The sequence below is a fragment of the Aphelocoma coerulescens genome, chromosome 11 (assembly GCF_041296385.1).
Source record: "Aphelocoma coerulescens isolate FSJ_1873_10779 chromosome 11, UR_Acoe_1.0, whole genome shotgun sequence".
Taxonomy (NCBI): Eukaryota; Metazoa; Chordata; class Aves; order Passeriformes; family Corvidae; genus Aphelocoma; species Aphelocoma coerulescens.
Genome location: NC_091025.1, coordinates 672,650 through 697,506, shown reverse-complemented (window position 1 = coordinate 697,506; position 24,857 = coordinate 672,650). Strand labels below are relative to the sequence as shown.

The 24,857-nt window shown below is 45.0% G+C and overlaps 2 long non-coding RNA genes across 5 annotated transcripts in view; both read left to right on the top strand.

The window, feature by feature from the left end:
- The window catches only part of LOC138117111 (uncharacterized), a 236,918-nt gene that overhangs the window by 104,123 nt on the left and 107,938 nt on the right, over positions 1-24,857 (top strand). The gene's annotated exons all lie outside the window — the stretch shown is intronic.
- On the top strand, positions 383-10,102 carry LOC138117112 (uncharacterized). 2 transcript variants are annotated; one of them, XR_011154518.1, is made up of 3 exons: positions 383-537; positions 8,914-8,997; positions 9,394-10,102. It is a non-coding gene; the product is annotated as an uncharacterized lncRNA (long non-coding RNA). The 2 variants fall into 2 exon arrangements; XR_011154519.1 differs by lacking the exon at positions 383-537 and adding an exon at positions 8,663-8,802.

The following is a 24,857-nucleotide window of genomic DNA, read 5'->3' as shown; positions in this document are numbered from 1 at the left end:
GGGAAATGTCTTGGAATCCTTAATGGTGGATTATAAGAAGTAGGTGACAATCAAGTTAGTGGTTAGGGCAGAGTTTTGCTTTTCTTTCCTGCTGTCTTTTGCATCTGTGTAGTGAGAACATGGGGAAGCCACTGGGCGTCATTAGGCCAGTGACACCCTAAAAAACTGCTGCTCAGATTTAACTTCTGTTTTTCTTTATGATTCCTTTTTGTCATAATGTATTGAACATAGAAAATGAGGGCTCTGAAAAAGTCAGCTGTGCTGAGTTAATGAGTTAATTGATGGTGATTAGCAGAGAGCAGGGTCACCTGTGGGGGATAGGGGAGTGGTCTGGCTGCTCTCCTCACTGGGCAGAGCTGCCAGGGGCTGGGAACGTGTCATGGGAATGGAGTTCTGGGGGTTCTTCTGCCTCAGGAATTCTGTGAGGGACTGCTGGGGCAAGATTTTATTTGAGGAGTCTGGAGGATTCCAGCCTGGAAGACATGGTTGGGTGTCAGGTGCTCTGAGCTGTCTGCAGGCCAGGTGCTGCTGTGAGGGGTGAGTTATTTGCGTAACCAAAATCTTGGCTGGGGTTAAGGAGAAGGTCCTGTCTAGAGACCATTGTAAGGTAAAATACCAGAAGGAGTCCTGGTTTCCAGTGCCTGAGCAGCTGGAAGGTGTCATGGTGTTGTGGGGGGAACAGTTGAATGTTGGTAACACTGGACTGTAATCGTGCAGAGCTGTTGAGGTGGCTTCATTTAGGTCAGTTGAAGGTGTGAGTGCTGAGAATCTTGGAAAATTGGGTCCTTCTTGCTCAGGCAAATCTGGAGTACACTGTCTTTGTTGAAAGGTAATTTTCTGCTAACTCATAAACCTCAGACAGAGCTGGTGGCAGCACCCCCAACACGATGAAAACGAAGTGGGTTTCCGTCTTTCTGCTGGAACAGCTACACCAAGCCCAGTTCAGTGTGCTGTGGGCTTGAGTGAGCAGGCTGATTTCCAGGTTTTTGGGGGAGGTGGAGGGGGAGATCTGAGGTTGAGGTGGTGTCCAAAGACATTTTCCCTGAATAATAAGTCTGGATAGTCCTGAGCTGTGTCTTTGCTGAGAGCTCTCTCTCTTGGTTCCATAGCATCATGTGGGTTTGGTGTGGCATAGCAGGCTCACTATCCCAGAGTTCTGGAGAGTGGATAATCAGAGGGTGCCTTATTGCTTTGGAAAGCCTCCCCTGCTCAGAGGTTCTGGAGCCCAGTTATTGCTGATGATGAGCCAGTGTATGTTGTGCTGTTTGCTCTGTGTCTCTACGACTGCCTGGCACAAACCTGCAAGCCTTGGTACTTTTTTTTTAATTTTAAATTTGCTCTGGAGATGCAAAGTTACTTGTGAACAGAAGTCTCGTGTAGTTCCATGCAGTGTAAGTCAGTGACTTATGGTAAGAAGGAAGAAAAGCATAAACCAAAGACTCAAGAAAAAGTTGGGGTGAGAGCCCAAGTAATTTAAACCAGGAAAGAAGCATCTTTTGTGTATTCTGCTCATGAATTGCTGGAATGGTGGCAGGTTGAAGGAGCAGGGTGGTGGCTGAGAGTTTGGGGAGGTACACAGCCATGGAGGTGTGGGTCTGGCCCCTCCTTGCCAGGCACCGTTTATTTTTCAGCACTTCTGTCTAATTAATATAAGGCCTGCTCAGGCACAGCCGCCCTCATTGGACGTGTCACTCGTTAATCACGCGACCCTCCTAGCCTTGGGTAATGACCTTGAAAGAATATATCAGCCCATGATGGCGGGAGTGAGGAATTAAATTGTTTCTCTGAGTGCTTATGGTCATTGCTGACAATTTATATGACACAGCTGCCCTAAGCTGGCCGTGCCGGCCATTGTGCCGCAATCATTTTCCCTCTGGGAAGGGGTGGCTGGGCAGGCCCCACGGCTGCCCCGGCCTGGGGCCGCTCCTTTGTGCGAGGAGAAGGGCTCTGCAACCTGGAATCCTGCCTGAGGGACTGAGTCCAAAAATCCCAGGAAGGCTTTGCTGAAGCCTTTCTCTCTGGGTGTGTTGGCGCTGCCGTAACGTTGGGAATGGCGTTAGTTCAATTGTTCCAACCTGAGGAGGGTTCCCAAGTCCAGGATTGAGCTCCCTTTCAGCAGGGCATTTGTAAGGTTTGGAATGTGAGAAATGGGCAGGACAGCTTGAATAGGCTTGAGATTTGGATGAGATTTGGTAAGATTCGGGTGCAAACACATCACATAACCGTGCACATTTGTGTGCAAAATTAGGCAGACCCTTTAATTACCATAGGAACCCACATAATATTCTGTGTGTGTCCATGGAAATTAAGAAGTAAATTTTAAGATAAATTAATGTAAGCGTTTATGGGCTAATTTCTGTATTATTATATTTTTGTCTTTTCCTAACTGTTAAATGTACTTGGGAAGGTATTTATTTTTTTGCAGATAATGAGTAAATGGCTTTCTTAGTTGTTATATATTGGATTCTGCTTTTAGACTGATGAAATAATTTGTTACAGTTATTCAATCATATTATTTATAGAAAACATGTAGCTGAGGATCTAAACATCAGATTGTTCTGTTGTTGCCATATGGGCTGCTTTCATCTAAATATAAACAGTTGATAATTATCACTAGAACTATTGGCTAAAATCACAAAATAGACCAAGAACAAATAACAATCTCATTCTTCATTAACATTTTTAAAATGAAATAGATGTCCTTGTTTATGCCTTCAGTAAATTTGGCTCTGCTTTTACAGAACTGTAAATGAACCAGAACATTTGTTTTGTATAATCTATACAATATTTTATATGTATATTTGCATTGGGGAGCTCAGGCTGCTGGATTTTGAGAAGGCTGGTATATATCCAGCCCCACAGAACTGTTATGAAGTATATTTATTAATGTATTCATAGAATCATGGAATGCTTTGGGTGGGAAGGGACATTAAAGCCCATCTCATCCCACCCCCTGCCATGGGCACGGACACCTTCCACTATCCCAGGTTGCTCCAAGCCCCATTCAACCTTGAACACTTCCAGGAAAGGGCCAGCCAAAGCTTCTCTTGACAAATACTAATTGCTTCCATCTCAGATTCCCGTAAAATGCTTGGCTTTCTCATTGGGTTTAGTGGCTTATTATTCCTCTACTTTTCAATTTTTTCCTGTTTCTTGTCTCTAGCAGCTCCATGTGTGGGTAGGACACAACAGAGGATGTGTTGTCACCTCAGTGTTCTGCTGGCTTGAATATGTCAGGGAAAATTACACAAGTCAGCAGCAGCCCCATGAAACCGTCCTGTAAAATACAGACAAAAACAGACAACAAGGCAAAAGTGAAGACGGTGACTGGGAGGAAATACTGTCTTTGTATTGACGTCCTTTTTTAGTATGTGGTTAGAGCAGAGAATGAGGAGTTTATGTTCCCTTTTTAGTTACACCAGTGATTGTATGAAATGCCAATGATGGTATGAAAAAGGACAGATTAATTTGTGTTGTTGTTCCCATTTCTGTATTTAAGATTAGAGTTTAAAAATGGTAGCAGTTCAGTATCAAAATTAATATTCACCTGGGTCTGGTTTGGCTGTACTTTGCCCTTTCCAAAAACTGAAGAGATTCCTTGCAAAGGGACTTGTCCTGGGTGAGGGGTGGAGGGCTTTGGCTGTAGGTGCAGCTTGGCTCAGGGGTTCAGCAGTGCTATGATACTTTCTGAGAACTTGGCCGTGTTCTCTTTGAGCCCGGCCACGTTGGCTGTATGTCCCCTCAGGTACCTCAGTGTCAGCGTGCGGGGGTTGTGGCCGTCCTCCCACGCCAGGTGTGTCCCACTTGCGGGAGGCCAGCGACCTTCAGGTCACCTGCGCACAAAGAATCCCTCCTGAGGGCAAATCCCACTGCAGCGGGGGCTCCTCTGAGCACGATTCTGGTTTGAAGGTGAAGACCAGGTTGGTGGGATTTGCTTTAATTCCCTGTGGGAGGTGTGCAGTCTGGACATGACTCCAGGGCTCCGCATGGCAGGACTGGCTCTTGGCCGGGACTCACGCTGGACAAAGGATGGTCCCTTTCTTCCCGTTGGGAACAGAACCCTAAATGCCTCCTCAGCTCAGGCACCCAGCAAGATGTCGCCATTCCTTATTCAAATTCCCTTTCTAATCGGCTGAAGGGCGAGCGAGCACTGCAGCCCCGTCCTCGTGCTGCGCTCGCCACGCTGACGTCAGCCTTCTTGTGCGGCAAGGATATTTTAAATTTGTTTATCTCCGTGATATCAGGTGGTTTGGTTGCTGGCAGCCCACATTAGCATGGCAGAGCAGCAAATATGTACATATATATTTATATTTAGCATTTTTTTCTGGTATGTTCAGCTGAAAAGGCTTGGCTTGATTAATATTTTCCGCTGTCCGGTAACCATGGCAATGGGGTCAGCAGATATAATACTTAATTTAATCTTCCAACTGCCTCAGTGTGCATCACCAGTGTCCCGAATAATAGAAAGCCTTTTGCTTCTCTCTCCCTTCCTCCCTCCTTCCCTCCCCTCCCTCCCTCTTTCTCCCTCTCGTTCTCTTGCTTCATATATTATTATCTTTGCCAGTGGCTCCCTCATATGACCCAGAAGGAATAAATGGAGGTTTTGCATTCCATGTATGTAGCTTATAAAATAAAAAAAACAAAATAAAAAATTTGAAGCCCCTCTCTCCAGTCAGCCAGACTCCCCCACCACCTCGCAGTTGGTCCCCCCTCCCCGGCACGCTCGGCAGCCAATCTCCACGGCGTGCCGGGGCCGTGGGCAGATGTGGAGCGCTCGGCGCGGCTCCGGCGCGGCCGCCAGACGCTCTCCAGCCACATGTGCCCGAGCGGACGTTCCTCCTGCCACAAAGCCCGGCCGACTGGCTTTGCTCTCCAGGTGGGTCCAGTCCATTGCTTTGTCTTCGCTCGGCCCAGGTCCCCCTCAGGTGTTTCATTTTGCTTTCGGATTGATTTTTTTAAGTTGTTTTGGTTTTTGTTTTGTTTTGTTTTTTTGGTTTTTTTTCTTTAAAGCATTGCAGTCTCATTTCACAGTGAACACTGTCACTTTTGGGTTGGTTTTGGGGAAGGAGATGACCTGTTTACAACCTCCCAGATGGATTTAGTCATACTGTTTTTAAAAAGGGAGGAAAAAAGAGCATTTTTCTGCTCAAATACTTTTTTGAATTGCCCCGTGACCAGAGGAGACTGACCTGGTGCAGGTCAGGCTGCTGCTCTCCTCTTCCTAGCTGTCCCGTGTCACATCTCTAGTGAAAAGAGAGGAATGTTACCAGCAGGGATTAGAGTCGTTATTCTAGAGATAGAAAGGACATCAGGAGGGAGAGACACTTGAAATTTCCATAACCAAAATTCTTCCTTTTATTTTTTCAGTCAGTTTACATTTTAACCCATCCTTGAATTTAATCAAAGAATAGTTTATTTTTTTAAAAAATTTGTTTTTCTCTTTTCTAATGTGGTATTTGGGAAACAGAATGGCTGTGACCTCAGAATGGGTAAATGAGGGACTTTTTTTTCCTTTCCCCCTCAGTGGGAACGAGCTTGTGGGTTTGTTTGTTGCGTCCAACACCATTTCTATGGTCACAAGGACTGAGTGAGCTTGCCAGGGTCTTGGAAGGGTTTTCATTCTTCTCTCACTCTCTGCTGATGGTCAAAGCCCATTAGATGTTGTTGTGACTTGGTTCTTGCCCAGGTGTTGAGTGATGGCTGGAAGGGCTAAAATTGGGAAGGAACTGAAGTTCATCTCATCAGCCCAGATCTGAGCCACTGATTTGCCAAACTCTTTGGTCCCAGGCAGCGACAGCTGTGAGGACAAACATTCCTGCCCATTCCCAAAGGGTGTCCATCACTTCTCTGTGAGTGTGGGATCATGACCAAGCTATGAGCAGGTGAGAACCCAGCAGTAGCAAAACCCAACAATTTCAGTAAGAAATGGCCCAAATTGATTCAGTTGCCTTTAGTTGAGGGTTTGATAGTGAACATGGTGGTCATGCTGGGTTTGAACTTGATGATCCTAAAGATCCTTTCCCACCTTAACAATTCTGGGATTCTATACATTTAAAAAAAAAAAAACCAAAAACAAGCAAACCAAATATTGGTCCTCTGTCATGTTTCTGAAATGCTCAACCATTTTGCTGGGTGACATGTTTCCTTTACCATTTGTGTGTAGCCTGTTTTATGGTTCTTCTTCAGGACAGTCTTTGGTCATTTCATCTCCTAAAAGAAATCCTGCCCATGTTTTTGAGTGGAGAGGAGACCTGAATTAGGAAAACTGATCTGTCCTTCCCAAGAGGGAATGAGGAGGCAGGACAGTGTGTGGGTTGTCAGAGTCCAGCACAGGCAAGGATCCAACAGGTTCAAGGCTTCCTAGTGATGGACTCCAGCCTTGACTGAATAAATATACAGTAACCTTTGTAGTAACTACATCTCTGTTTCCTTTGTTCCAGAATATTCCATATATCCCACTTTTTCTTCCATCTTTTTCCTTTCTGTGTCATTAGCAGAAGTACTGATGCCTGCATAGGCTTCGTGAAGACAATTACTAAGATGGGCTTTAGATTTGATTTCACCTTATTTTGACTATTATAGTTCAATGATTTTTCTTCTTTTAATATGTATTTAAAGCATTTTATAAAGTGCCTTTCTGTCCCATAAATCTGCTATATAACCTCCCATAATGCAACTCAGATAAAAAATTAGAAATGGAAACTTTTTAGTTTAAAAATCCTTTAAAACAAATCAATGTTTTTTGATGCTAAAACATCTCCAATCTTAAACTTATTTCTCAGAGACTTGGGAATGCAGAGAAAATACCAAATCTGTTAGAAGTACAGATTTTCTCTCTTTTCTGGTGAAAAATCCAGATTTGACTGTTGCATCTCACTGGGTAGAGCTTTCCCTGAGCCCCAAACAAGCTTGTGTTAAGTGCATTTTACCACATGTGCGTGTATCTAATCACATGGATATCAGGATCACACACACTGTAAGTGTATAAATATAAGAGCTCTCCCTCTCATGCATATTTATGCCATAGTATTAAAATATTACATGCACTAATCTCTGGAAATGTAGGAGAAAAATATGGGAAATAAACGAGCGTCCTTTCAGATTTACAGGATTCCTGCCAATCATTTACTATTTGATCTAGAAAGAACAACAAAAGTGAGTATAAAACTGAAGTGAACCCCAAAAGCAATAACAAAGCACCGCTCGCTCCACGGCCCAGGCCTGCAACAGTCAGATCAGTTTAAAATGTGCCCACCATAAACAAATACTGCAAGTACCTGCTTCTGAACAAACATCTCTGCTTCTCTCCCCTTGCTCTTCTTTGAGCCTTCTGTAGGGGCTGGTCCTGCTCAGCCTGACTTGCTGCCCCACTGTGATTGATGGGAACTTCCAAAGAAAGAGGGTCAGTAATTGTTCCTTTCTAAGGAAAATTATTTGTGTAAATAAATAGTATTTCTGGCCTTCCCTTTCCTCCCAAAATAACAGGCTCCTTTGTCTGCAGTTGCTGGGCGGGATCTCTCTGTTAGAAAGTGAAGCTTTCACAACCCCCTTGAATGACACTGCTCAAACCCTCTTTGCCTGTGTGGAAGAAATAAGGGTGCAGAGATTTGGTAGATTTGGGAATGTTTTCTTTGCTGTAGTTTGGCAAATCAGGTTTATTTTTTTCTGGTGATTTTACTGTTTGTTTGAAATTAAGTTTTAGATGGTGTGACTGCGGGCCTGAAGTCGTATCTTCAATACTGGAGCAGCTTGGAAGCTTGGAGCACAGGAGCTTGTTGCAGTGCTGGTGCAGAGTAGGAATTTGTGTGCTCCGAAGGGGTGGAATGCCAGGTCTGCTCCACAGCGTTTGTGCTCTGCTCTTTTTCTTTGTAAAGTCTTGGAAAACAGGTTGGAAGAGACCTCGGAAGATCATTTATTCCATATTTTTGTTTGAGATGTGATGTATCTGAGCCAGCTCTTGCTATACAGAAAGCATTTTACTGTAGTAAATAGCAATGATTTTTGCCAAGTTCAGGTTTACTGACAGTTCCCAGATTTTACACTTCAGGCAGTGTATTTAAATGACCTACAAGGTGTAAATTGCTGTGGAGCTGCTGTGAAAGTCGTGGCATTTTTAAGCCATGTGAAGCAGAAGCAGCAATGTGCAGGAGGAGATGTGGGGTGTGACAGGAGCTGGGTCGTGTTTTCCCCATTGTCCATGGGCATCTCACAGAGAAATGGCCCTGTAAGGAAGTTCTCCCCAGAACACAACACACCTGTGGGTGTGTGCAGGTCAGTGATGCCATGAGGCCTTGCAGAGGTCAGCCTGTGTTGCTGTGCATTTCACAAAGAAAGATAATCCTTGCTCGGAAGGGTTTGTGTTTTGTTTCGGACCAAAGAGACAAATATTAAAGAAAAAAGCTGTTACTGGAAACACTTAATCTAATATTGTTTATTGCTCAGAGTTGTTTTCTGTTGTTTGTAGTTTGAACAGTAGCCACCTCCTGCTTTTTCATTAATCGTAATTTTCTCATGCTATAGAATCTTTTACCTTTCTCTAATTTTCTGTTACACTTTGCTTTAGTGGGGGGTTGTTGGTTGGTTGGTTTGTTTTCTTGGCCTTCTGCTGTTTCTAATTTGTGCCCTGTATCCACCCTCTAGAGCCCAGGGAGTAAGGAAATGAAGGAGGGGGGGATCAGGACTGGTGCTGAAAAGAAAAGGGAGAAGGAATATTCGGAGAGAATAGAGCAGAGCTGGATGTGGCTGGTCCCGAGCCCGAGGGGCTGGCTGGGCACAGACCTAGAGGCTGCGGAGCCTGCCCAGGTACCTGGGAACAGGGCGTGTGCCCGAGCAGCCCCGCCGGGCTGTGTGTGGGTGAAGGATGGGCCTTTTAGCGGCGGCACTTGTGTTGTATCCGCGTGTTTCTGTTTCCAGCCACATCTCCATTAAGCCGGCAGCCCTCGGAGCAGCCCCTCCATCCTGCAGACATTTGCTTTACGTAAAGCAGCTCGCAGCTCTGTGAGTATTGATGTAGACATTACCACAAATCGCCACTTAGGGACCGGGAAGAATTGACTAACTGGTTTCAGATCCAATACACATAACCTGATCAGACGCAAACTTTAAGTACACTTGCAGTCGTGCCAACTGCACCAGCGGGGAAGTGACTCTTCTGCCGGCTCTTTAAAGAGGCCCTGAGGGGAAACCATGAAAAAATAAAGATATGGGCTTAAGGCTTGTGCTGCAGTGGTTGTAAGGTGAAGAGTTAGTCCTGGCATGAAAAATTAAAATACAACTGCTCTTTGTGAGGCTTGGTTTGTAATTTTTTTTTTTTTTTTTAAAAACTCACTAATTTGGGTTTTACAGCCACCACAGTCAGTGTGGATTCCTGATGTCGTTCTGAATCTTCTTTAGATTAAGCGGCCTGGGTGCTCTCCTCTTCCTTGAAAAAGGACTGTTCATGCTGCCAGTTAAGCAAAAGATTGACTTGGGGAAGAAATACATAAGCAAGTGAGACCATTTCCTAATTTTCGTTGTAAGTGTGATGTTTTCCAAAACTCTTGAGATTTCCAGGACAGAAGAGAGGCTGGAGCATTACCTGAACCTGGCTGATGGCACATGTGGGTTGATCGCATGGCTGTGTCTCGGTGTGGGGAGTTCAGCCGGACCTCAGGCACAAGGGCTCGTGGGAACAGTGAGCTCTGCTCTGGGAGTGTTAGAGACAACAGCATTTAATATTTTTGGTGTTGACTCGTGGTGTCACAGCTGAGAGCTCCACTCAAAAAGTTGGCAGTTGTGAATTTTTTAGTACATCATAACAATCAAACAGGATTCTGTATGCTGGGATTGAGAACTATGGAATGATCAAAGAAGGTGGGAAGAGTGAAAGACAAATTCAAATAATTAGTGGGAAATGGAGCCTCTTGTGCAGCAAAGTTGGGTGATTCAGAGAACAAATCTGTGTTTAGCTGTGTGAATCTGAGATAGGGAGGAAAAGTGGCTGGTGCTCTGCGGCCTTTGCGAATGAGAGAACCAGCTCTGGGCTCTTCATCCCAGTCCTGGCTCCTGGAGCTGACCCCACGCAGAGCAGCATCAGCGTTGTCTGACTGAACACGGGGCCTGGTCAGGGGCTTCTGCTTGGGGAATTCTCAGCTGATGTTGCTGTCCCATATTTAGTATTCCCAGAACTCAATATTGCCGTGGAAAGCCCAGGAGGGTCCAGCAAGGCACTGAGGACTGTTTTCTTATTACTAAACAGAGAGATATTAACAACACAATGTAGGAATTAAAAAAAAAAAAAAAAGCAAGCAAGCAAAGCCGGCCGCCTGCTCTTTTCTTCTCAGCATTATTATTTGTGACAAAGCCTTTGGTCCATTTTTCTTCATAATTTGCAGGACTCCTAATGGGAACAGCACCTCCCAATTACCATGGTTGCCAAAGGCTAATTTGGTTACCCTCAGGATCCACAATAGAGAAACTGTGTCGGCCCTTTGTAGATATTTGCATACTATACATACCGGGAATGTAAAACAGCTGCCCGGGCCCTATTCCACTATCATGGCAATTATGGGTCATTAGCTTTTTCTTTTTTCTTCCCTTTCTCCCTCTTCTTTCCTTGTTCTCATCTTCTAAACTCTGCCAGGCAGCAGAAGCAGCTGATGGGTTTGGAGGGAGCAGCAGCAGGACGAGGAGCTGCCTGGTCCCATTCAGGGGCTGGGGCTGACAAGTGCCCGTGCCTTTCTCGCCGACTGCGCTCTTTCTTCCCGTGTCTGTTCCCTCGGGTGCTCCCCGGGACATCTGCAGGGTGCGTGTGCCCGTCCACGCGTGTGTCCGTGGGCCCTGCCCAGCTGCCGTGGGCAGCTCCGGCCGCGCGTCTGACCCCAAAGCGTCCCTGTCACACGCACCCTGTCAACACCCTGCTCCTTGGGGACACTTCCCCACACTTTCAAAACTTTCCTGGGCTCCCAGGGGCCCAGAAATTAAGGAAGGGGACAAAAGAGAGCTCCTCTTAAATTGGTTGGGATTCAATTTGTTAATGGCCAGAGCCTTTTAATAGTTTATCTCCCTTTTGTTCTGGGCAACGTTTACAGTCTCAGTGCAGTTTACAAGGAAGTGATGGTTTTGCATATACATTAATTTTTTTATGAACTGCTAATTTTATTGACAATAAGGATAGATTGAAAGACCCAAAGCTTTTGTGTTGTTTTGTTAAAGCAAATAAGTAAAGCACAAATGTAAATTACATCTCCAGGTTCACATTAGAGGTTTGCAAATAATACTGAGCTAATGGTTATTGCTAAGGAAAATAGCACTGGGATCAATATTCTATACAGTAGAACGCAATACCTCTCTCTCTTTTAATCACCTCATTGCAGAAATGGCATTGAAATTTGAAATCTCATTTTCTCCATTTGTACAAATTGAACATAAATCATTGTGAGTGAGGGGAGGTTTCGGGCAACTTCACTCTTTGTGGGATTGCATTGCTAATTAGTGCTGGAGGGAAAGGGGGATGGAGCCAGGGCTCCACCGGACTCTGACCTGCCCATGGATAGGTCTGTAAATAAAAAAGACGGGGAAAAAATGGTGAGCTCCATCTTCTCTGCACCGAGGTCTTCAGAGCAAAGGCAGCACTTGTGATAGTCATTTCTTACCACCATTAAAAATAGATAAATAATTAAAACCAAAAGGCTGACGTGGCTTTTGTTGGTGTGGAGTGTACCTGGTGCTGTACAAAACACAAACTCACTGTGTAGCTGCTTCCCCAGGAGCCTGGAGGGTGAGTCTGGTGATGCTGGAGCACTGGGAGTTCCCAGGTGTGTGTGGTCAAGGGGTTCTGGTGCTGGTCACACTGTCGGCTGGGTGAAGGGTAGGTCTTAAAACAGTGTCATTCCTGCTGGTTAGGGTCCCTAATTTGCTTTAGTGTTTGAGGGAAATACCAACAGAAGAACCTTTGTTGGTAACTTTAAAACCCTTTTCCTGTGGGGTACACGGGTTGTTCTGCAGTATGCTGTCTGATGCTGGTGTGTGTGCCCGCCAGCAGCTTATCCAGAATGATCCAGGACATCACAAACATCGAGAGAAAGGTGGTAGCTATTGGGTAAGTGATTCAAGCCAAGAGATGGGAGAGATTTGGAATAAACAGGGTTTTATTTGTCTGTGTGGAGACAAATCCTATGAGTGGGATACGACTGTGAGTGTTACGGAAGGAGGAGTCGAAGTGACTGGGAAAGGTTCACACAGAGTAGGAGGGTTCCAAGCATCACCCCATGGATAAAGACTGTTTTAAATTATTCACTATCAGTCCTAGAGATTTATCACTACACCTGTATTTTCCCATCATTTTTGTGCTTTCTAAATCACTACAATAGGAGATAAATAGGGAACTTTATGGGAGAAACTGTTATTAAGGCTCATTATATAAATTTGTTCTTGCCATTTTCAACAGCTGAAAGTGAAGAAAATAAATAAAATACCCTTGAAAGTGAAGAACAAACATTGAGCTGGCAGAGCTGCTAGCAGAGAAGAAATAACTCAAATAATTTTAGAACACTGGGGGCAGAAAGCTCAGACTCAAACCAAGGGGTGGTTTGGGTCTAGACTATTTAAGAGGATGAAAAAAAGATCAATATTGTTAGAATTGTGGATTTTAATTCAAGATGCTATTTAAAATGCATGTTTAGTCTTGAGGAAAGAGAAGGATACATGACAGAAGTTGGCTTGTCCATGGCTTGGTCTGTGCTGTCAAATTCCAGTGCATTATGAAAACATAAAAATATATGTGTTTTAACAAAAAAACAGAGTTTAAATAAAAATCTTCTGTGAAAACACTCTTAAGAGTGGGCAGGAAAAGAAATCTGGGGTAAAATACCCTCCTGATAAATTTCTTCCTTCAAAAGTGATGGACTTTGGGTTTAGGTAGTTGTCACTGCTGGAGCAATGGGGAAATGAGCTCTTTAACCAGTAAATTATACAGAGGCATTTATTTATTTATTGTGTGATTGACTGAAAGGTTTGCAGTTTTGCATGTAGAACAGCTTATTTTGAAAACACAAAAATAATTTGGAAGTTGTGTAATTTGCTGACACGTAGGCAGCCACAGGATCTCAGAGAGTCCCCGAGGATCAGTCATGGGCAGAGGACTGGGTAAACTGAGCTCAGGAGGTTGGCAGAGCTGGTATGCTCAGGACTGCTGTGGAAAGCATCACGTGGAAGAGATGTGTTGAAAACTGCTCTTCCCAAGTCTGAAGTCTTTGGGATTGCTGGCAGGAAGGTCCAGGTCAGGGCACCTGGATGAGGAACAGAGCTCTCGGCTAAATGAGGCAGGGGGGTCGTGCTCTGTGAGTCGATATTTTTCTTCTGAATTTATCATCTCTTGCTCTGCAATATCAATGTTTATAAATTAAATACATTCATAACTAAGTGCTGCATAAACAATTGATAAATAACTACAGGCTGCGTGCACGGATACACTGATGTTTGTGTGCCCGGTATGGATGAGGCACCAGCAGCTCCTGATGCTGCACAGTGCTTTGAACAGCGGCTGTGAATTATCTGCTCCTCATATTGATGGGATATTTCTGGAGCATAAAGATAATAATTAAAGTGTCACTTTTTTTTAGTTGCATTCCATATGAAGATCTGCTCAATATTTTATAAGTTGTATTTAGCTTCACTGGTGCCAGTAGAGAGAATTCATTTTGGGAGCAGACTAGATGAGGAGCTGCTATATTTTTAAAGAAGCTTCCAGTTGCAGGCAGGCTCCAGGAATCCCAGCTGGCACGTGCCTGGAATGCTGCACGCCTTGGGTGTAGGCAAGTGTTCTAAAGAGCACGGGTTCCATGTGGAATAAAGGTCTGTCCTTCCTCTTGCCCAAGCGCAGGAGCTGGCCAAAGCACGTGGCCCCCGAGCAGGACCTCACAGCAGGGTGTTTTAGAGCCAGGCATGCTAAATAAAGGGAGTTTCTCCTGGAGCAGTTGGAGCAAATGATGCTCTGGGTAAACAGAACAGCTCCTCAGAGTTTGTGCCTCCAGGCCAAAAAAGAGGGCGTGCGAGGAGGACAAACAGGCAGAAGGGAGGTGAAGGCCCTTGCCCCAGGGTTACCTCGTGGGAAAGATGCTCGTCCTGCAAGGTTGTCTGTAGCGGTACTCGGGCATAAGATGCAAACATGTCCTTAGGCTCCCCCAGTTCCCTGACCCAGAGCAGAGGGCAGCTGGCAGAAGTGCTGTGGTGACACAAAAGGGGCGAGGTGTCCCCCAGCAGGGGAGCAGGCATCAGGAACGCGTGGTCGGCTGTGCTCTGGAACACTTGGTGTGCAGAATCCACCCACAGAGAGCCGTGGTTGGCCAGCCTGTGGTCCAGATCGTCTCTCCTGCCCCAAAAGAACCTCACATGCGTGATGGAAGAGGTATTTACAAACCTACAGAGCCCAGAAGGAGAGAATTATTGTATGAGTAATAATAAGCACTTAAATAGCACTTGACAACTTGATTGATACAAACATTAACAGATTAACTCCTGCAGGACTGGTGATGGATCTGTGTTTCCCTGTATTGCAGTTAGAGAAACTTAGGTACAGAGGCAGATTAATTTCCTTTCTGACCCACAGTGTGTTGCTGGAAAAGGCAGAATTAGAATTAGAGACTTCTTAATGACCAATTAGCAAAATTATGAAACAAAAGAGCAATAGCTCCAACAGCAACCTCCAGGATCAGCACAAGAGGACACTGCATATCCTCAGCATCCTATACCCAAGTAGCAATTTTAGTCAAGAGTTCATAATTGTATCGAGAAATTAGGACTATTTTTATCATGTGTCTTGCCTTGCGTTTATCCAGTTCTCTATTTCATGTCTGCAGATTCTGGCTTTGCAGATATTTATCTATATTTAGATGCATGCAAATACGGCTTTAGCAGTACAACCATAAAATACAGCCATTCATAAACTAACTGGGATATATGACTCTCCCTACTTATTGGCACTGCACTTTTGGGTATGTACATTAAATATGTGTCTATTTTACTACCTGGAGAACACAAAATGAGTGAAATCCAGCTATTTGCCTATTACTCTTTGACTGAAAAATTGTGTATGTTTATAGTTGAGATAGATACACAGTTCCTGCTCGGCTGCGATGGAGTCAAGGTGTTATTGATGACTTTGGGATGATGGCAATACTTACAAAGAGTGGGGCCCTGTGTGACTTACAGGGCTCAGCCCAGACTGATGCCAATAAATCGTTTGTGTCGCGCCGTGTCTCGGTGTATTTTGGGTGTGCTGCGTATTTTACAGGCAAACTATTTCAGAAAGATGTTAGAGACTTTAATAAATGATTTGTACCATTTCTCATAGACTTCTCCATGGGAAGGCAGGCTGGCAGTTACCAGGCCTCCAAGTTCTACAAATAAGATTTTAGAAACCTTTACTTATACAAAGTACGTTTTTTGTATATATAATAATGGAAAGATTTTAAGATCATACGTATCTCAAACTTCCTAGGTGTAAAGTGCTTTCCTCATTTGGTAAAATATCAACATCCTTATTCTGTTCTAGTGAGCTGCAATAATACTTGGTGGCCAATATCCCGTCACCAGTGCCTGGATGCTGTTCTGTGCCTCACCTCAAAATTGGGCTTTGTGGATGAAATTTTAGCAGAAGTCAGGGATGTTTGAAGGAAAAGGGATGGAGGAGGGTGAGGGTGCAAAGAATGCTGTGTCCGCACATGACCACCTGCACCCAGCCCCTCTGATGGCAGCACAGGGCACTCAGGACCTGATCAGGGGCATGGAAAACATCCTGATACATGTCAGCTAGCATTAGTTGATGAGAGAAAATCCTAAATTTCTGAGGGATCTACTTTACTTTTAGCCTGTTTGTACCCACCCTGGTGGCCTCGTGCTGCTGGGTCTGGGACTGGGTCCTTCTCAGTTCCCCACAGAACGGGCCTGACTTGGCACGGGGCAGGGAGCTGCGTTTCGAACATGGGAGCTGATTTAGTTGTAATCTAGAAATGAAGGAATTCCCAACAAAAACACATAGTGCTATAAGACAGGAATTCTAATACAGGCCTAGAAGCCTCTTCCAAGTGCTTTGGCGAGGGATTGGAGGAGGCCAAGGCACAAGGAGAGATTGCCTTAAGCCCTCTGCTGACCCGCGTCCGAGGCCAGCCCCGGGTTAATCCCCTGCGCTGCTGAGCCGGGGGTTGAGTGGCTGCCCTGCCAGGCCCTGAGCACGGCCTAGGGGCAGCTTCAGGTGCTCCTGAAATAAACTCCAGAGCCCCTCTGTGTGCCCATGTCTGGCCCAGCTGGGACATCAGCAGCCCCGCATTTGGAGCGTAATAATAATTCTGCAGATCAAAGCAGCTCTTCTTCAGACAATTACAGTAAAATTGAAGCTCTCCTCCAAGAGGAACGCGTGTCCTTGTTGTGGTTTCCCTTTTTTGCCCTCCTTTTCTTTCTTTCTTCCCCCCCCCCTTCCCTTTTTTTTTTTTTTTTATCCTTTATGAGCAAATTGCTTTTTCAGGGCTATAGAAAGAACCGATTGGAAGCTGAAATCCTCCCTCTCTGCCCAGGGGTGGGATTCCCAGGGTTAGACATGTAACATCTGAAGGGTGATTTTTTTTAAAATTGATATCCGAGAATAAAAGAGAGAATAGTAGGAGAAGCTGATCAGGAATGAATAAAGTCTCCTTTTAAGCTGAAATAACCTTCCCCCCCCCTCCCCAATTTTCCCTCCAGAAAAGCCGGACTGTAATTGCTTGCAATCACTCGGCACAAATTGTCTGTGCGTATTTGCTTTTTAATTTTGTATAATCTGGTCCATTTCGCTCTCTCTGCCTTTGAGCTTAACCTCTCTCTTTCTCTCCCTCCTTTTCTCCCTCGCATGCCTTCCCTTTCTCTCTTGCTTTAATTCTTCAATGCTGCTAAGAAAAATTATTACTAATTCACAATGATCTTTGATGGCTTTTACTAAGGAAAAGGCACTCAGGAAAAAAAAAAAGAAACTGAGTGGACATGTGCTGCAACTGGTGAGATTTCCTTGTTATCTTTGAAGTGTTTGTTAATTTGTCTATTTATTTCATTTCTGTTTCCTTAAGACTCAGCAAGCTGGTTTAATACCTCCATAGGATGCCTTTCCCCGCTCTCCGAGCAGGATTTGGGTGTCCTGGGCGAGGCTGGGATGCGACATCGCTGTGTCATTGCTGCTCATCTCTGTCAGGGAGCCCCAGGGTCCCAGCCATGATTAATGTCTCCTCCAGGTGAACCTGAGGCTTTGTAAATAATGTGTCTGAGACTCGGTGCTTAGAATTTAAGGTTCTTGTTCAGATTTTGCACTAAAATTTTCTTTAAGCAGATGCCTGTGGGAGCTGCTGTCTCAAGGTTTGGCCCAATGTTTGAGCAGAAGCCTAGTTGATGTTCTGAAAAAAATTTTGCATGTTAGAAGATAACAGAGATCCTGGGAATGAGAAAGTGCAGAGATACCATCTGTCAGATAGTTTCTCATCATTAATTCTTGAAACATTTAAAGATGAGTCCATATAGCTTGGTGGTCTGTCGGCATGAGGGAGGGGATTGAAGGGCTGAAGACTTTGACCTCATTGCAGGTTTTTTATTTTATTTTTTAAGCAGCCCCTGGCTTTGGTAGCTCCCTCTCCAGCCCCAGGGCAGCTGTGTTGTCCTGCCCTGTCACTGCAGGGCTCAGCACCCAGAGCAACACTTTGCTCTGGGGACCCTCAACCATCGGCTCCTCTTCCTGCCCCCACTCTGGCGTCCCAAAGCATGGCACAGTGTCCTGGCTCAACGCACATGATCCTGCTGCCTGGCAGGGTCTGAGAAGCCCGGGAGTTTTTTGAGATTTCTGTGGATGATTTGCTGTAATATCATATTATATATTTTATTTGGGAATTCTTGGTTCAGTATTCAGTTGCTATGTTTTGGGGCTTTTCACTGCCTTGCTGTTCAGGGTTTGTTTGGTTGGTTGTTTTTTTTCATTCTGACAGTGAAAAATGTTTTTAAAACAAAAACCAATGAAAATTAATGTAGTAATACGTATTTTCTTGTAACGTGGGATTTTTCCTTGCCATTTCCAGAAGCAGTGCTCTCACCCCTCTCAGATTTTGGTGGTAGCTTGTTTGTTACAAATGCTCTGAATTGTTTACTTCAAAGGAACCATTAAGGCTTTATTTTCTTTTTAAAGAACTTCTAACGAGTAGCTCTAATAATGAGCAGAGGTATTTGTATGAACAGTCCCCATGTCTCCCAGAACAATTTTGGAAAGAGCCCCATATGCTTCTCCCATGTCACAGGGGGGTGTGGGCTCCAGACTGGTCTGAAATCCTGTTGCTATTCCACCAATGGGTCCTACTTTCTGCAGATGAGAATTTAACTTCCTGTTTGGAGTCATTCTGCAGTGGGATGCTGTTCAGGATCTGGTTTCTCTTGAAATTTCTCCCACAGGTAAATATTTTTTTTTACTCATGTTGCCTTGAAAGGAAAAAGAGAGTAAGCCCATGGCTGCATAGAGAAACCTGAAAGGGTCTGGATTCCATTCTTCAGGCTCTGGAGGGATCAAGGGGGTGGCAGGCACTGGCCTTCAATCTAAACAAGAAAAGTAAATTAAACAAAAAAGAAAACAAATGAAAGGCAGCTTTACACTCAAAACAAATAGTTGCTGATTCCCAGCAAACAAACCTGTAGGAAAAACCCGAGCAGTTTCAGAAGAAAAATTCCATGTATATTTCTCTTGATGCATTTTAGGTTTGTTTGTAACAGATTTATAATCCTGTATTATTCAGCTTTTCATTTGAAATTCCAATGAGCTGTTTGAATGGCCTGGTGCAGGCTAGGAAGTAAAGAGCATAAAATAGTCCCATTGACTTATGATTTTCTGCTGACTTTTTCATTGTCATCCCATATCTTCATTCTCTGTCATCAGAGCGTTCCGGGAATGTCCTCTGTTGCCTGTCTGATAGCGCTTTGGAATATAGGAAATGGGATGAATTGCAGATGACTCAATAATTTATTCAGATGTGGTCTGTCATCTCTGGGCAGGCTTCAAGCGCACGTGGAGAGAGGGTGGGAGATTTTATACAAGTTTTCTTCTGACTTCCTTCCCAGACCATTTTTCCTTCGACTCATGGTGTCTTCCTTAACAGCAGAGGACGTTTCAAATGTAGCCAGAACAGGCTGGAAAGATGGGAATGGCTGATCAAAGCAGCGCCTTGTCTGTGTTATATCTCGGCAGCGAATGCAGCAACTCCTGTTGAAACACAGGAAGCAATTTCTGTCAGTTGAGTTATTTTTACAGATTGACCTTGAGCTTTTAAATAAGATCTTGGTGGGAAGAGTGGGACCTCTGTGCTGGACCACAGGGTTTGAGAGTGGAGAGCCCCAGTTTTAGCTGGTGAAGGGTGAAGGTGTTGTGTTCAGTTTGAGCTGACTCTTACCCAACCCGCGTGTGAGATTTCTGATAACTGTGAGTGTTTGGACCTTTTTGTTCCCCTGAGCTGTCTCTTCACAAAAGATATTTCAGGGTCTTTCAACCAGTTAGGAAAGTTCATTATATTTTTAATACAATGTGGAAAAAAATTAAAATAATGATTTGATATACAGGCATTGATGAAAGATGTATTTTTAAAGTAGTAAATTAAAATCTCATTAATATTTCAGTGAGAATATTTTGTGCTTATCTGTTTCATCTCTATTTTTGACCTATGGCTTGGAGTTCACAGCATGAAGGAGATGGTGAAATCTGTTCACCATAAAATGTTAATTATAAGTAAATTACAGCACAAACGTTCAATCAGCCACATTAATTCTACATAAAGTGAATTATTGTAGCAGAAAATTTTAAAATGTGACTGAATTTTATAATCTGCATCCTCCATTTTCTACCTTTGCTCTTAGTGCTGTGCTGTTCCTCCCCAGCATGGCTGAACTCTGTGTGCCTACGGGAAGTGCTTTCTCCTTAGGTGATGTTAAAAATGGAAGAGCACTATTTGATCCAGTTGTTTGCAGCTACTAAATGCCTCTTAAATACAGAAAATTTTCTTTGCCCAGTGAGAAAGTGCAATAGCAGCTGCAGGGTTGGAAAGGCAGGTAGTGGAGTGGTGGGTGCAAGAGTGGTGGCAGGGTGTGGGTGGTGGAGCTGGGACCCGGCGGTGGCAGGGTGGGCTGGTGGTGGCTCCAGCAGCCTGAGCACTCTGACCTGGAGTTGGAGTTACTGCAGCTCCACGAGCTTTTGCAGGACCCTGCATTTGGGTTTAATCCTGTATTTATTTCCACAACCAAAAGGCATGTGAATCGCCATGTAGTTTGAAAATGTAGCTAGAGGTCTTGCTGGCCTCCTGACCCTGAGGGGAAAGGCTTCATTTGAATCCCAGACTGGTCTGTAGTGTCGCTGCCTTTGTAAATCCAAATGTTGCATGGCATTATAAAAGAATTTCTGCCAAGATGCAGAAATTCCCTTGGAGGGAAGGGAGCAGAAGGAATTCCCAATTTGCTCATGGGAGGTGTGTGGGTGGATGCAGGAGCTGGTGATCCTGCAGCCCAGGGCGATGACCCTCAGGGTAAAGCATGCCACAGGGAAGGGTTAGAGCACTGATCCCATGAGGTGGAAAGGAGGGAACCAGGGCAGACTGAATCTCCCAGCCGTGACACTGGCCATGGCACAGAGTTTGTGCCTCGCACTTTGATGTGTCCTGTCAGTGCTTGAGTTCTTGCCGATGCCATTCGGTGTCTCTGAGCTGTTGTGCCTCCACACCTGAATCATTTCCCGCCAGTGTGAGATGTGGGCTCCAAAAACATGTGTGAGTCACAGATCTGAGCTGTAAAGTGCTGCAGAGGTCTTGGAGACAATCTCTCACCATTTATTGGGAAATGAAGGTCTCTTTGGTGGGAAGGTGTGACGGGAAAGCAAAACAAGTCTCAGACACCTAAACAAAGTAACTTGTGAAAAGATAATAATCATGAGAGGGTTTATTTGCATATGTGTACAAAATATATAAAACAGTCAGTGTGGTGTGTGCGTGCCCAGTGATGGGACAGAACTTCGATAGCCGGTGACCACGGCCTTGGTTCCTGCCAGGCACAGGCTGTGTCCATCCAGGTCTGCTGGGAGGTTCTGCATCCCCTGCCTTTACCCCTCAAAGCTGTGCTGGCATGACATCCTGGGCACCCTGATTTACTCCCACACCCCTGTTCCCACAGGCTGGATGGATGAGAAACCCTCCACCTCACTCAGCCACAGTGTGATGCCACTGCTCTCTGGGAGAGATCAGTGTCTGTGTGGGCTGTGCCAGCTTGCTGTGCTGGGTAAACAGCACCTCAGGACAGCCTTATCCAATCCATGTGGTGCACATCCAATCCACAAAGGTGCAGCATTTTGGCTGCAATGGGTACCTGTGAGGGAACGATGCTCAAGACACACAAAGTGTAACTGTTGGAACAGGTGTGGCTAAAGACAGGGTGAGAAATATGAATTATCACAGGGACCTGAGGGGTTGAACTGGACCAAGCAGATGTTTTTGAAGTACCTGAGATGTTCTCAATGTTCAGGCATTGAGAGGCACTGTGTAATGAGGAGACCAAGCTCAAATACAAAGGCTTCTTCTGGCTGCATTCCCCTTTCATGGGTTCTATCAGGGTACAGCATAGTGAAATGATTTTCATTTCATTATTTTCATTTGAAATCAAGGGTTTTGTTAGCTTTCAATCAACTGCCTTCATCGGCTTATAAGTAAACCCTTATTTGTCCCTTCTTTGCTACTCTCACATTCTACACAGTGAGTTGCTGCTGGGAAAAATTGTGCCCCATGTATAAAGATGGATCTTGGTACAGCCAAAGGTATCTGGGCAAGGTGTAATCTTAAAGCCAGGTTCATCAAGGTGCTGAAAGAACGGGATGTGATCAGTTAAGCCCCTCAAAATGCACCAGCACAGGGGGGAAGTGTGAGGCAGGCTGGAAGCTCCAAGCCCTTATTTTCCAGTAAGCAGCATGATTGGCAGCAGGAATAAACACGAGCTGGAAGCTTGTGTATCAATCTAATTGTATAATTGCAGGTTGCTTTCTGCCTGGTTTGATGTGCAGATTGTAGTAATGTGGAGTGTCTCTTTGGTAATTTGCTATTAAATCCAACACTAGGAAGTAGTTCAGTGGCTTCCTGGATGGATACCTGGTGTTTGTGTTCTTTACCTACTGGAGCAGTGCCTATGCCTGCTTTTTCCTTTTCCTCTTATTTTTGCTTATATAGCGGTCGAAGTTTTTTCCTCAAGTTGCCAAGGTGAGTTAGACATAAAGGTCAAAATGTGATAACTCATTACCCAGTGTTGTAAAAGTCACTGCCAAGAGCTGAGAGCAATATTTAATTATTCCCTCTGAACTTGTACAAAGTATTATTTTATATATGTTGTAATCAGTACACTGGGAACACTGCTCAAACCTCAGGGCTGGCTCTGCTTGGAGCTCCCAGTCAGTCACCAGGCAGGAGGGGAAGGGTGGTGTTCAGTGAGACCCATGCAGGGAAAAAATCCTTAGGATAGCAAAAATGTCAAATAGTATCTTTGATGGATGTAGAACAAAGCCACAAAGAGAGGAAGCTCCTTCTTACTGGGAGAACAGGAGAAGGCTCCAGCCCTGCAGGGTCCCATGTCCATCCGGCCCATTCCCCTTACCCTTGGTTACAATTAATCAGCTGCTTTTCCAGTGCAAATATCCCTTTCCTGTTCCTCAGAGATGAACTGATTTCTGGCTGACAGCGCTGTAATTCCACACCAGAAGTTCATAGCTTTATCTCAGAGCACTGAGGTCTGTTACAGAGTGTCAAAGGTATACTTGTCTGAATTCTTGAAAGATCTTCCCAACTGTTCTGCTTCTTACCTGCTGCTGGGTTTTTGTATGATGGTGGTTACATCCTTTTCTGGCTTTGTCATGGCTGGCAAACTGCTTAATTTTAAAAAAAAAAAAAAAAAGCTAAAGCCATAATGGCTTGCAGAGACATGGTTTTTAATAAATTCTGCTAAAAACATTAGTTGGAAGGTAATTCCAAGTAGATATTGCCAGGTTAGGAGCTTTTCCTGTCAGGCAAGTGTCTCCTTGTGCATTATTTCTGCCCTTGTATATGCCCCAGTGTTGATGACAGGATCATTTTTTGGTATGTTGTGTTGCAGATTCATAGTGGACCAACAGGTAACCAGAAATGACAGTTAAAAATCTACAATATTTCCCTGAATAAAGAGAGTTGGCATCTATTGACCTTTGGTCTTGCTGGAGTTGGCAGAGGCTTGGTGAGGCACTGGTGAGACCTCCTGTTCTTGGTGCAACATCTGGGAATTGGCGGGTAATATAAATAAAATAACAGACACCTGTAGGAGTCTGGGTTTTCTTTCTCTCCAGCAGTGTTTTGCCATGACCTTGGTGCAGCTCCATCCTGCCTGGCTCAGACACTGGTTGCATCCCCAAAACTTAACCTCTGAACTCCCCGGGGTTACGCTCAAGCCAAAGATCACTGAGCTTTTAGAGATCAAGAGGATGTCAGTGAGGAGGGACGGCACGATGAGCCTCAGACACTCATTAGTCCTTGCTGAACGCCTGAAAATAACGAATTTCAGCTTAGTCAACAGCAGTGAAAGACACTTATTGTGTTCAGATTGCCTTGGGATGGCTTCTGCTTGTTGGGGCCGGCAAATGGCATTTTCCAAAGGGAAAAGCCCTCTGTGTGGTGTTCCCATGAGGGCGGCTGGGTCCTTATTCCTGCAAATACAAAGTGTTCTTGGCAAGCAGAGTTTAATTAAGAGCCTCCCTGAGACCAGCCAGGCTGGGCGTTAGTAGCCGAGAGGGGCCCTGGCACCGGTGTTAGGGAACATGCTGGGAAAAAGGCTGGATTTCTGGCAAATGTCATCGCTGCTGCCTCACTTTGTGCGTCCTCACGCACGTTTTTAATATGGCTGTGCTTTGTCTACCTGGAATATGCAAATAGTATTCAAATTAGAGCTCAGCTTTGTGACTGTCAGCACATACCCCCCAGCCTCCCTCTAGCAAGTGACTAATGGGAACATGTGTTCTTTCTATTTTTGTAACGTGGGGGGAAGGAGGGCTGGAACCAGCGGGACTGACCCACTGTCTCTTTCTCCCCAGAGGGAGCAGAGCCCGCAGCAGAGGGGTGGGGACAGCAGGATGGGGCCTGGGGCCGCTCTCCGGTCCCCCTGCCCGGGGCAGTGGTGGTGCAGGGCTGTGAGAGGCCCCCAGCCCACTCCCCACACTGCGCCTGCCCCGGGTCTCTGTGGCTCCTGGCACTCAGACGAGCAGCACAGAGTCTAAACTTTGTCCTTGACATAGGCCATTTTCTTCCTTCTCCCCATCCCTTTTATTCCCAATTATACCCATCCCTATATTTGTTAGTGTTCCTATGGCAACAGCTCTAACTGCTTACACAGAATTGTAATGTCAGGAAACTCTTTAATGTTTCTGTGGATGACTTAATGTGATTTAGGAGAAATCCACCTCATCCAGTGCTGGGCACTGGCTCTGGGCCCTGGCTCTGGGCCCTGGGGGCTTCCCACCACTCAAGGTCTCTGAACCTGCCTCCCGTGTGGAGCAGGACTTTTGCCTTCTATTGATTCTGGAAGTTGGTCAGCAACAAAAATTAAAATAATAGCACGCACTCAGCACACAGTTGCTATTCCCAGAGGACTGTAAACCAAAGGCTCAGATACTGCTGAAGCTCCTGGTGGCTCCAGGCTTTTCCAGTCACTTATAACGAGTACTTGAGGTAGGGACATCTCATGTCTTGCAGAAACTGTGCTTCACTGTGACATAGGAGCCAGGGTGGGTGGCACAGGCTGCTCTCCAGATGCACTGGAGCCAGGGCTACACTGCTGCT